Genomic DNA, 14,435 nt, shown 5'->3' with positions numbered 1-14,435 from the left:
CCCGACCGGGCAGGGTAAGCGAGCTCCACCCAAGGAGTGTCCATGCAGCTCAACTTCTGAGCTAGCTTCCTGCAGCTTCACTTCACCTTCTGCATAAATAGATGTTAAAGTTAGTGCATTTTCTTTTTGGAATGGACAAGTTTATGTTTACCTCCACAAAAGCCTCGAGAACGCCTAGCCCCTGCCCTCTAGACTCATGAAGCCGAAATGCTGCTTCGTTGGACATCCTTGATAATTATGTCGCCTAGGTATAGAAACACGGTTGGATAATTTTATTATGTACACATACTTAATACCAAATGGATAACAAATTGTACCATTCGAGTATCTTACCACATATCTTTGAAGTGGGGCTCTCTGAAGTTGTGTGTCGTCCCTAGTGGTAACGTCGTACACATCTTCGATCACATCTTCCTCGGAGTCCTCATCAATCGCCTCCTCAGTGTACAGGGGCTTGATATGTGTCCTCGTGGACCTATGAAGCCACCATAGGTACTCATCAAAGGTGTGCTGGTCATGTGGGGGACCCGCATGGACCGACTATCGGTCCCTATTCTGCCACAACTAGATGTACGGGTGGTGTGTCACGCGCCAATCCTTCGTCTTGTACCTCTTCCTACGGTCATACCTACAACAAACCGATTGCTAGTTGTACCATACACACCTCTGAATTGTAGCTTTGTTATTAATCGATAACACACCCGTGCAATGCTTGGTTGGTGGAGTAAAGCGGTGGTGGGTAGCCTGTCATTCTTCCAAACTATCTGCAAACCCTGATGGGCAAGTGAATCTTGACCACGTGGAAGAAAATAAGAGGGATGTTGCAGCGATACTCGTCTACCTCATCCCTAGTGACCGGATTCAGATAGTACTCGAGCTCCGGAGCATCCCAAGGACACCAATGCACCTGAACATTTCATAATTGAGTTAGGTTGTGATATAGTGTACATCGAACAAGACACGTGTATGATAGTAAAGAGAGCGTAACCTGGTAAAGTGTTAGGACGTCGAGACTGTCTGTGTACTCCCTATACTTGCGCCTCGCATTCCCTCTGAATAACTCTGCTTCTGTCTAGATATACAGAGCTATAGGGAGTGTATCCTGCCCGTTCCATTGAACACGATAATGAGTTAGCCATTAATAATTTCATCATATGTAACTGCCTCGAAGAATATAGTGAACTAAAGTACTTACCGGTAAACCAGTAGCAAGGGGTCTCTCAACGGGCCATTGTTCCCAACCCCAAACCTGGAGTAGGTAGGAGCAACCCCTAAGGTTCGCATACCCTGAGGTGCGACGGCAGGCAACGCATAGCTACCGATACGTCCATGCCAGGACTGCGCTGCCCCAGCTATATGCCGCTATGTTCTCCCACGGCTGGCGTAGTATATCAAGAAAGATCCAGCTGATGGTGTTGCCCGAGGCATCTAGAATAGGAAAGCACCAAGGAAGTGCCAGAGCCACACTCTAGTGAACCTGTCGATCTAAGTCTCATCAGCCTGTGGGTCCAAGTAATCAAAGCGCACTGTGATCCAGGACGACGAAACACCAGAACTTTTCATGAAATTGACCAAAGAAAATGAGACCCGGTGGATGCAAGAAAGCAATGCAAGTATTAAATAGGCTTGAATTGCTCACTTATTTTTCTTGGAAGCCTCGTCGTCCGGTGGAAGAAAGCCAGTGAACTGAGCCACCAACTCCCTCCAGTGATCGTTTTCAACTATCCCTGTCACTGGAAGTTCCCCCAACCGAAGGCCAAAGATAGCCTTCACGCCCTACATGGTCAAGGTCATCTCGCCGCAAGGTTGGTGGAACGTGTGGGTCTTAAGCCTCCATCTGTTATAAGAATAGAACGACTGTTAGTTATCTCAAATTTGTTATAAGAATGTTTACATACAAAGAAGGCACTCGCACCTGTCTACAGCTGCAGTAAGTAGTGCTGGGTCAAGGGGCGGAAGACCGTAGTTGACAATACGGACAAGCTCGAGAAAGCCGGCACGCCGTATGTACGGCGCGTAACGCTCGTCCCACTGGTGCGCCCAGGTGTGCGTGCGGAGCCTCAAAGGAGACAAGGCCACCTCTGCGTCGGTGTCACTTAAGATGTGTGCTCGGTGCTGGTCGTCGTACTCCACCTCAAAAAGGGGATACAACGGGTGCTGCGTGGGAGGGGTCATCCTGTTACAAATTGATAAACAAAGGGTTAAAGTATTCAAATTAACAATATTCAAATTAACATTGTGTAGCATTGCAAAATTTGAACTACTTGTTATGCAATACGAACACAATATAAAAGCACATGTATATTCAAAGTAACATTAACAGACATATTAAACAACTTCACTAAAAAAATAAGCATTTGACGAAACTTCATCAAGTCATCCAAATCACCGTATCACGCACTACTAAGTACCGACACTTGAAAACTAGTATCTATACTGACCCTTTACTACTATAAACTAACTAAATAATAAATACCTAATCAATCCCTAAACCCAAAATCCTACCTAACAGTAACCTAAACCCTAACTACCTAACCAAACCTTAACTATCCTAAATCACTAACAAATTCTAAATCACTATCCTAAATCACTAACAAATCCTAACAAATTCACTAACCTAACTATCCTAAATCACTAACCCTAACTAAAATAACAATCATAATAACATGAAATCGAGAGAGGGAGCTACCTTGATATGAGCGGGCGGCCGGCGGCCGTGACACGCCGGTGTTCGTGGCGCGGCCAGAGTGGGCGGGCGCGTGCGGCGCTGGCGGGCGGGCGGGTAGGCGCGGTGGTCGGCGTGCAGGCACGGCGGCGGCGGCGCTTCGGGCAGGGGCGGCAGGCAGGAGGCAGGGCGGGCGGCTCGCGGGCAGGGGCGGCTTGCGGGCGATATTTATCTGATCCTACCGCGCAATGCGCCGTGGCGCGTCAGGGCCGCGCCAAGATCCGTGGCGCGGCAGACCTTACCACGTCACCAATCAGTGGCCCCGGTCTTCGCCACGTCACCCTCCCGCCGCGCCACCATGCATGGCGTGGCACAGACGTTTCGTCGCGCCATGGCAATAGGCGTGGCCAAAAGTGTTAATTTTGAAGAAAAAATAGTGTTAGATTTAAAATTAGTTTAAAAAAAAGTGTTAAAATTAAAAAAAAAATCTGAAGCGGCAAGCGGCTGGCTGGCTCCGGTGCCTGGTGCCTGGTGCCTGGTGCCGGATAGCGGTGGTGGCGGCGGCCACAACTGTCTACCGTGACGTCGTCATCTCCAACCTGACATGGTTCAGCATCTCCCTCTCCCACCACATCCATCTAGGTCCTGGCCACGGCCCCCGCCTCCTATGTTGCCTAACGGCCTGAGCACCGGCAGCCTGCCGCAAAGCCGACGGGAAGAGGAGACTGCGGCCATATCCATGCGTCGCTCCCTCCCGTTCCATGCAAACGCCGTCGCCATCCACAGGCTCTAGCGGTGGATGCAGTGAAGCTGCGCCGCGTCTGATACGGCGGCCATCCTACCTTAGCGGCGGCTGTGGCTGCCCATAGGCCATAGCCCCTATTTGGTTGCCCTTCCCGGTCTTGGTGAGTTCCATCTGCATGTTCTCATCCCAAATGCTATGTACTGCCAATTGTTTTTTTCCGTGCAAAATATCTGATCAGTAGCTTTTTCTATACCAATGAACGAATCCACTCATTCTCCTTCAATATCAGCGTTCAAGTTCCGGTATGATATTTAGAATCCCCATCTTATTTGTTTACTCTTTTGAGTGGTTTACTGATTTTCGAGACGGAAATTTCCCTGTGTTGAGGAGATTCGTTCATGATGATTTGGGTCTGATCTGATCCTTCTCGAGGCAGACTGAACACCCTATGCACGCCCATTTGGTAGAAAACGTAGGGTATGTTCCTCTTCTCGATTTGTTTAAGCATTGTTGAATAATTTATTTTCTTATATTTTTTCTCTTGTGTAAAGAGTTTCACTATAAATTAAAAAATAGGAATTCTTGTTAGCTTTGTTTGAAGAGCAGATATGCAGGAGCTTTCCATTCTCACTGTGCGTGAATCATGAATTCATGATCAAGTCATAGCTTCCTGCATTATCATGAAATGTTTAGAAGCTCATAGGTTGTGCAGGTATATTTTGCAGCTTTCTCTGAATATCATAACTGTTTGGAATGCAGGCTAACAATTTGTTTGCTAAGCTTCGGTGGGTATAGTATTTGCTTTAATTCTTCATGGCTTTGAATGTCTTACGCACATGATGCCAGTTAATATATGCTGAAATATACATAAGTAAAACTGGTGAAATTCATATGATTTTTGTAGGATCGGAGGTGAGATGGTATGGACAATCCGCATATGTTGATGTTTTCTATAGCATTTGTACTGCAGGTCTACATATATATTCAGGGATTTATATCCACGAAGAATTTGGAAAACTATTTCATGGCCAAATATAATGCAGGTATCCTCAGAAGCTTGTGGATTTGTTGTTAACTTCGTTAATGTCTACATGGAAATTTCATGAGCCTCAAATAATCAAATGAATTTTTTTTAACGCAATAGTTAAATGAATTTTAGTAACAGATGGACTGAAATAGTTCAAGAAATGAAAGTAGTCTAATACAAAATTTGATTGACAGTGATTGGATTCATGCATGCAGGACGACGGTGCTGCAATGACCAAATGAGGTACTGTGGGAATTGGCAGGTGTGGCGGGCCAAGGCAATTAGGCAAGGCCAAGGTCATAACCCACTGCAATACCTTAGACGTCATCAGTAGAACAATGTTTTTTGTGCTCTCCATTCCTTGGAATTATGTGGTAGCGTCAATTAGGGATGGACGGCTTTTCCAGCACTGTTTATTTATTTTCTATATAAACTTTGTGTATGGCTTAAGTAAACTAAATACTGATGCTGCTAACACTACTACAAAAAAAAATATTTGTAGCAACGGAACAATTTTTTTTGTAGGGGCAGCTGGTGATGGAGTCGCCCCTACAGTGGGCATGCTCAGGACCCACGAGACCAGCCGCCCCTATAAATGGCACAGTAGGGGCGGCTGATGATACGATTTGTAGGGGCGGCTCACTCACTAGCCGCCCCCGGTGTTGCGATTTCTAGGGGCGGCTCAATCGCCAGCCGCCCCTACAAATCACACTTGTTGATTATTGATCATCATAAATAGTTATGATTTTTCTTTTTAATATGTGGGTAAAATTTGTAACTAGTATTTCTTCCTCATACTAACTTCAAATATGATGATTTTTTTTCTAAAATTTTCTAAAATCATGTCCTATCAAGTTACTGTGTTGATTTAGTCATTCTTTTCGTTTGACAAAGTTTAAGCAATTCAAATTTTCAAATTTAAAAAAATTATAAGTTCTAACAAGATTTTAAAACACCAAATAATTTCAGCCGAAAAAGTGATGAATACCAAAGATGTACAACTCATCGAGATCTACAACTTTTATTTTGATTATTTCTTTATCTGACAAAGTGATAGTAAATATTTTTCATAAATCAACATGTATGTCATATAGTTAATGAAACTATGAGTGATATGTGAATTTATGAATAATGTTTACTAACACTTTGTCAAATAAAAAAGTGACCAAAATAAAAGCTGTAGATAGTGATGAGTTCAACAACTTTTATGTTCACGACTTTTGTAGTTGAAATCATTTAAGGTTTCAAAATCTTGTTTGAAGTTGCCATTTATTGAAATTCAAAAATTAAACTGTTCAAATTTTATCAAATGAAAAGATGATCAAAATAAAAATTGTAGAAATTGATGTGTTCAACAACTTTTATATTCATCACCTTAACAACTGAAATCATTTAGTGGTTGAAAATCAGGTTTGAAGTTGTAATTTTCTAAAATTCAAAATTTGAATTATCCGAAATTAGTGACAAAAATAAATGACCAAACTAAAATGATAGAGCATAATTTTAGAAAATTTTAGAAAAAAAACCATCACATTAGGAGTGAGTATGAGGAAGAAAAACTAGTTACAAGTTTCAGCCACAGATTAAAAAGAAAAAATGACACTTGTTTATCATTGATCATCATAAACAGTTGTGATTTTTCTTCTTAATCTTTGGATAAAATTTATAACTAGTCTTTCTCCCTCATACTAACTCAAAATATGATGATTTTTTTTTCTAAAATTTTCTAAAATTATGCCCTATCAAGTTATTGTGTTGATTTGGTCATTCTTTTCGTTTGATAAAGTTTGAGCAATTAAAATTTTTAAATTTAAAAAAATTACAAGTTCTAATAAAATTTTGAAACACCAAATGATTTTAGCTGAAAAAGTGATGAATACTAAAGATGTATAACTCATCAAGATCTACAACTTTTATTTTGGTTATTTCTTTATCTGACAAAGTGATAGTAAACATTGTTCATAAATCAACATATCTTTCATATAGTTTATTAAACTGGGTGATATATGAATTTATGAACAACGTTTACTAACACTTTGTCAAATGAAGAAGTGATCAAAATAAAAGTTATAGATAGTGATGAGTTCAATAACTTTTATGCTCATGACTTTTGTAGTTGAAATCATTTAAGGTTTCAAAATCTTGTTAGAAGTTGTCATTTATTGAAATTCAAAATTTGAACTGTTCAAATTTTATTAAATGAAAAGATGACTAAAATAAAAGTTGTAGATAGTGATGTGTTCAACAACTTTTATATTCATCACATTTACAGCTGAAATCATTTAGTGGTTGAAAATTATGTTTGAAGTTGTTATTTTTTAAAATTCAAAATTTGAATTATCCAAAATTAGTGACAAAGATCGATGACGAGACTAAAATGATAGAGCATGATTTTGGAAAATTTTAGGAAAAAACCCATCACATTTGGAGTTAGTATGAGGAAGAAAAACTAGTTATAAGTTTCAGCCACAGATTGAAAAGAGAAATCACACTTGTTCATCATTGATCATCATAAACAGTTATGATTTTTATTTTTAATATCTGGGTAAAATTTGTAACTAGTCTTTCTTCCTCATACTAACTCTAAATATGATGACTTTTTTTTAAAATTTTCTAAAATCATGCTCTATCAAGTTACTGTGTTGATTTAGTCTTTCTTTTTGTTTAACAAAGTTTTAGCAATTTAAATTTTTAAATTTAACAAAATGACAAGTTCTAACAAGATTTTGAAACACCAAATGATTTTAGCTGAAAAAGTGATGAATACCAAAGATATATAACTTATCAGGATCTACACCTTTTATTTTGATTATTTCTTCATCTGACAAAGTGATAGTAAACATTGTTCATAAATCAACATATCTCTCGTATAGTTCATGAAACTATGAATGATATGTGAATTTATGAACAATATTTACTAACACTTTTTCAAATAAAAGAAGCGACCAAAATAAAAGTTGTATAGTAATGAGTTCAACAACTTTTATGTTCACGACTTTTATAGTTGAAATCGTTTAAGATTTCAAAATCTTGTTAAAAGTTGTCATTTATTAAAATTTAAAATTTAAACTGTTCAAATTTTATTAAATGAAAAGATGATCAAAATAAAAGTTGTAGATAGTGATGTGTTCAACAACTTTTATATTCATCATATTTACAGCTAAAATCATTTAGTGTTTGAAAATTAGGTTTGAAGTTGTTATTTTCTGAAATTCAAAATTTGAATTATCCAAAATTAGTAACAAAGATCGATGACCAGACTAAAATGATAGAGCATGATTTTAGAAAATTTTAAAAAAAAATCATCACATTTGGAGTTAGTATGAGAAAGAAAAACTAGTTACAAGTTTCAGCCACAGATTGAAAAGAGAAATCACACTTGTTCATCATTGATCATCATAAACAGTTGTGATTTTTATTTTTAATATCTGGGTAAAATTTGTAACTAGTCTTTCTCCCTCATACTGACTCTAAATACGATGACTTTTTTCTAAAATTTTCTAAAACCATGCTCTATCAAGTTACTGTATTGATTTAGTTATTCTTTTCGTTTGACAAAGTTTTAGCAATTTAAATTTTAAAATTTAACAAAATGATAAGTTCTAACAAGATTTTGAAATACCAAATGATTTTAGCTGAAAAAGTGATGAATACCAAAGATGTATAACTTATCAAGATCTACAGCTTTTATTTTGATTATTTCTTCATCTAACAAAGTGATAGTAAACATTGTTCATAAATCAACATGTCTCTCATATAGTTCATGAAACTATGAGTGATATGTGAATTTGTGAACAATGTTTACTAACACTTTATCAAATAAAAGAAGTGACCAAAATAAAAGTTGTAGATAGTGATGAGTTCAACAACTTTTATTTTCACGACTTTTATAGTTAAAATCATTTAAGATTTCAAAATCTTGTTAGAAGTTGCCATTTATTAAAATTTAAAAATTAAACTATTCAAATTTTATTAAATAAAAAGATGATCAAAATAAAAGTTGTAGATAGTGATATGTTCAATAACTTTTATATTCATCATCTTTACAGCTGAAATCATTTAGTGGTTAAAAATCATGTTTAAAGTTGTCATTTTGTGTAATTCAAAATTTGAATTATCCAAAATTAGTGACAAAGATAGATGACAGACTAAAATGATAGAGCATGATTTTAGAAAATTTTAGGAAAAACAACCATCACATTTGGAGTTAGTATGAGGGATAAAAACTAGTTATAAGTTTCAGCCACATATTGAAAAGAGAAATCACACTTGTTCATCGTTGATCATCATAAACAGTTGTGATTTTTATTTTTAATCTTTGTGTAAAATTTGTAACTATTCTTTCTCCCTCATATTAACTCTAAATGTGATGATTTTTTCCTAAAATTTTCTAAAATCATGCCCTATCAAGTTACTGTATTGATTTGATCATTCATTTCGTTTTATAAAGTTTGAGCAATTCAAATTTTCAAATTTAAAAAAATAACAAGTTCTAGAAGATTTTAAAACACCAAATGATTTCAGCTGAAAAAGTGATGAATACTAAAGATGTATAACTTATCAAGATCTATAACTTTTATTTTGATTATTTCTTCATCTAATAAAGTGATATTAAACATTATTCACAAATCAACATGTCTCTCATATAGTTCATGAAACTATGAGTGATATGTAAATTTGTGAACAATGTTCACTAACACTTTATCAAGTAAAAGAAGTGACCAAAATAAAAGTTGTAAATAGTGATGAGTTCAACAACTTTTATGTTCACGACTTTTATATTTGAAATAATTTAAGGTTTCAAAATCTTGTTAGAAGTTGCTATTTATTGAAATTTAAAAACTAAACTGTTTAAATTTTATTAATTGAAAAGATGACCAAAATAAAAGTTGTAGATAGTGATATGTTCAACAACTTTTATATTTATCACCTTTACAGCTGAAATCATTTAGTGGTTGAAAATTTGGTTTGAAGTTGTCATTTTCTGAAATTCAAAATTTGAATTATCCAAAATTAGTGACAAAGGAAGATGACCAGACTAAAATGATAGATCATGATTTTAGAAAATTTTAGAAAAAACAACCAACACATTTGAAGTTAGTATGAGGGAGAAAAACTAGTTATAAGTTTCAGCCACAGATTGAAAACAGAAATCATACTTGTTCATCATTAATCATCATAAATAGTTGTGATTTTTCTTTTTAATCTCTTGATAAAATTTGTAACTAGTCTTTCTCTCTCATACTAACTCCAAATGTGATAAATTTTTTTCTTAAAATTTTCTAAAATTATGCCCTATCAAGTTGCTGTGTTCTTTGGTCTTTCTTTTTGTTTGACAAAGTTTGAGCAATTCAAATTTTCAAATTTAAAAAAAAATGATAAGTTCTAACAAGATTTTGAAACATCAAATGATTTCAGCTGAAAAAGTGATGAATACCAAAGATGTATAACTCATCAAGATCTACAACTTTTATTTTAATTATTTCTTTATCTGACAAAGTGATAGTAAACATTGTGCACAAATCAACATGTCTCTTATATAGTTCATTAAACTATGAGTGATATGTGAATTTATAAACAATGTTTACTAACGCTTTGTAAAATAATAAAAGTTATAGATAGTGATGAGTTCAACAATTTTTATGTTCATGACTTTTGTAGTTGAAATCATTTAATATTTCAAAATCTTGTTAGAAGTTACTATAGATTGAAATTCAAAATCTGAACCGCTCAAATTTTATCAAATGAAAAGATGACCAAAATAAAAGTTGTAGATAGTGATGTGTTCAACAACTTTTATATTCATTACCTTTACAGTTGAAATCATTTAATGGTTGAAAATAAGGCTTGAAGTCGTAATTTTCTAAAATTCAAAATTTGAATTATCCAAAATTTGTGGCAAAGATAGATGACCAGACTAAAATGATAGAACATGATTTTAGAAAATTTTAGGAAAAACCATCATATTTGGAGTTAGTATGGGGGAGAAAAACTAGTTATAAGTTTCAGCCACATATTGAAAACAGAAATCACACTTGTTCATCATTAATCATCATAAACAGTTATGATTTTCCTTTTAATCTCTGGGTAAAATTTGTAACTAGTCTTTCTCACTCATACTAACTCTAAATGTGATGAATTTTCTTCCTAAAATTTTCTAAAATCATGTCTTATCAAGTTGCTGTGTTGATTTGGTCATTCTTTTTGTTTGACAAAGTTTGAGCAATTTAAATTTAAAAAAATAACAAGTTCTAACAAGATTTTGAAACACCAAATGATTTCAGCTGAAAAAATGATGAATACCAAAGATGTATAACTCATCAAGATCTATAACTTTTATTTTGGTTATTTCTTCGTCTCACAAAGTGATAGTAAACATTGTTCACAAATCAACATGTCTCTCATATAGTTTATTAAACTGAGTGATATGTGAATTTATAAACAATGCTTACTAACACTTTGTCAAATGAAGAAGTGACCAAAATAAAAGTTGTAGATAGTGATGAGTTCAACAACTTTTATGTTCACGACTTTTGTAGTTGAAATCATTTAAGGTTTCAAAATCTTGTTAGAAGTTGTTATTTATTGAAATTTAAAATTTAAACTATTCAAATTTTATCAAATGAAAAGATGACCAAAATAAAAGTTATAGATAGTGATGTATTCAACAACTTTTATATTCATCATCTTTACAGCTGAAATCATTTAGTGGTTGAAAATCAGGTTTGAAGTTGTCATTGTCTGAAATTTAAAATTTGAATTATCTAAAATTAGTGACAAAGATAGATGACTAGACTAAAATGATAGAGCATGATTTTAGAAAATTTTATGAAAAAAAACCCATCACATTTGGAGTTAGTATGAGGAAGAACACTAGTTATAAGTTTTAGCTATAGATTGAAAAGAGAAATCACACTTGTTCATCATTGATCATCATAAACAGTTGTGATTTTTTTAATCTCTGGGTAAAATTTGTAATTAGTCTTTTTCCCTCATCCTAACTCAAAATATAATGTTTTTTCCTAAAATTTTCTAAAATCATGCCCTATCAAGTTACTGTGTTGATTTAGTCATTCTTTTTATTTGACAAAGTTTGAGCAATTTAAATTTTCAAATTTAAAAAAATAAAAAGTTCTAACAAGATTTTGAAACACTAAATTATTTTAGCTGAAAAAATGATGAATACCAAATATGTATAACTCATCAAGATTTACAACTTTTATTTTAGTTATTTCTTCATCTGACAAAGTGATAATAAATATTGTTCATAAATAAACATGTCTCTCATATAGTTCATGAAACTATGAGTAATATGTGAATTTGTGAATAATGTTTACTAACACTTTGTTAAATGAAAGAAGTGACCAAAATAAAAGTTATCAATAGTGATGAGTTCAACAACTTTTATGTTCACGACTTGTGTAGTTAAAATCGTTTAAGGTTTCAAAATCTTGTTTGAAGTTGTCATTTATTGAAATTCAAAATTAGAACTATTCAAATTTTATCAAATAAAAAGATGACCAAAATAAAAGTTGTAGATAGTGATGTGTTCAACAACTTTTATGTTCATGGCTTTCTTATTTGAAATCATTTAAGTTTTCAAAATCTTGTTTGAAGTTGCTGTTTATTGAAATTCAAAATTTGAACTTTTCAAATTTTGTCAAATGAAAAGATGACCAAAATATAAGTTGTATATCTTGATGAGTTCTACAACTTTGATGTTTACAACATTTTCATTTTAGATTATTTTTTGTCTTAAAATTCAATTCAAAGTTCACAAATTCAAATTTTAAAATTTTTAAATATATTTTTTTTATTTTACAAAATAAAATGTATCATTATATGTCTATATATAAGCAAGTAATTTTTTATGTGTATGAAAAAATATAGCAAATTATTTTTATTACATTTATATATTTATATATACATTTACACATTTACATTTATCCAATCCAACCGCACGCACGCGTCCATCTACGCAAGGATCGGAAGAGAGAAAGCGCACCGCTCACTCGCTCAGATGGGTCCCACCTCCCCTCCTCCTCATCCTTTCATTCCCCATCCATTTCTTCCTTTCTCCTCTCTCTCCCTCCGATCTCGACGACCGAAGGCTCACCGAATGCTGACCCGTGCCCCGCCTATCTCGACGACCGGAGGCCCTCACCGCCGGCAACACCCTTTCTCCAGCCGCCTGCCCCCGCCCTCCGCTTGGGGGCCGATGGAGGTGGCCTTCGACGCCTACTTCCGCGGCGCGGATTTGGACCGCGGCGACCGGATCAGCGGCTAGGAGGCCGTCACGCGGCTCCGTCGAATGGTCTCATGGCCGTGCCCTTAGGGCAGAGTCCGCGCGCGCACGGGCTAAGACGAAGCGGCGGCGCGGCTCCCTTTCTGTCCCGGCGGCGAGCTCGGGCAGGACCACCAGGGCCAAGGCGAGATCGTCGTTGACTTAAGGGTAGGTGTTCTTATGCTTTGGATTGGGGATTGCTCGGGATTTTGGGGAATTATTGTTGCTAGGGTTCGGATTTGGGATAAACAGGGGCTTAGGGTTCTATTTGATTCGATTTCCCCTTGTGAGTTCTTACCCTGAAACGGATTCAGGGTCCTATGGGAGCTTAGATGCCTGCTGCTAGTCCTACCTTGATCCATATTGTGCTCTATAGGTTTAGCAAATTGCATCATATCCATGCTGTCACTTTTGTTAGGTAATCTGCTGCCTGAACTTGATCAAGTAGAAGGTAGTCATCATATCCATGCACACGCGTTGCCCGGGGCTACAACCAATGACCAAGCTGGGGCACAAGTGCGTCAGACGCCTTGCCTCCGCACGAGCATAGCTCAGCATGAGCAGGTATGGTACCCCCTCCCTCTCCTTTTTCTTTTGCTAAAAATCTGATAACTCCATGCGTGCATAGTAGAATGAACGATTGATTTGATGGGGAATGCTTTGGATCAGCACAGATCTGGAATTATAATGTGTAAAATTTGATTAGGGTTTCGTAAAATTTTACTAGGAATGACTTGGATCAGCACAGATCTTTTCAGAAGGTTGTACTTCATTAGTCAAACTTTGATTTTAAATGAGCAATACATTATAGTCAGTAGTCACTGCATTTGCATAATTCAATTGCAGTTCCCACCACCATATGGCGCCCAACCTGTCATGTATAATAGTCAACCTGGAGCATCACCACAGGGTTACATGCATCCTGCTGGGTTACATGCATCTTGCTAATAGTACATTTTGTGCTTCTCTAAATTATTCTCTATTATGAAGCTAAAAAATATATGTCTGATAACTTATCTTTTCAGTTCCTGCTGGTAACCCGATGGTTTTTGAAATAAAACCAGCGCATAAAACTTGACTGAACATGTGTATCAAGTGTTGGTAATTGGTTTACTTGATAGTTTTGTATTCTCTGTCACTATGTGTGTTGATTGAAGCTCAAAGTTGAGTTCTCATTTCTGCTGCAGGAGCTGAGCCAGATGAAGGATGAGGCCACCATTGATCTTCTGCAAGCCGGAGCTCGTTAGGCAAGGATCTTATTTCTTCCTCTTCTCTGCAAGCCCGAGCTATGTAGTATGGCCTGTTGTTCCAACGCTGGATGCCTCTCTCTTTTGCTAGTTAAAAAATTAAGCTTGTTTTTTCATGAGATGGTCTGGAGAAAAATTTAAGCTTTCAGCTCTAGGTTGTTAGCTTATGACAGCCCCTGACTTTTATTTTAGAGCATATATGAAGCTTCACTATGAAATATTAGTGGCTCTGTGAAAAAGTCTCCTGCTGGCTGTGGATCTGCATCTCAAATTTTATATTTGCTCTAGAATCTCATATGAAGTGATAGTTGGTGCTGCTATCTTTAATAAATGGACTGCATCACTGTGTGCGTGGTAGCTTTGTTTCTTTAAAATTTTAGCAAGAACAAGATTACAGATGCATGCAAATATCTATGGCAACGGAAAGAGGCATCAGCCACTAATAAGATCACTAAAATTTTGGAAAC

The sequence above is a fragment of the Miscanthus floridulus genome, chromosome 18 (genome assembly GCF_019320115.1).
Source record: "Miscanthus floridulus cultivar M001 chromosome 18, ASM1932011v1, whole genome shotgun sequence".
Classification (NCBI taxonomy): domain Eukaryota; kingdom Viridiplantae; phylum Streptophyta; class Magnoliopsida; order Poales; family Poaceae; genus Miscanthus; species Miscanthus floridulus.
The sequence above is the reverse complement of the archived record's forward strand: the minus strand, read 5'-3'. Positions refer to the sequence as shown.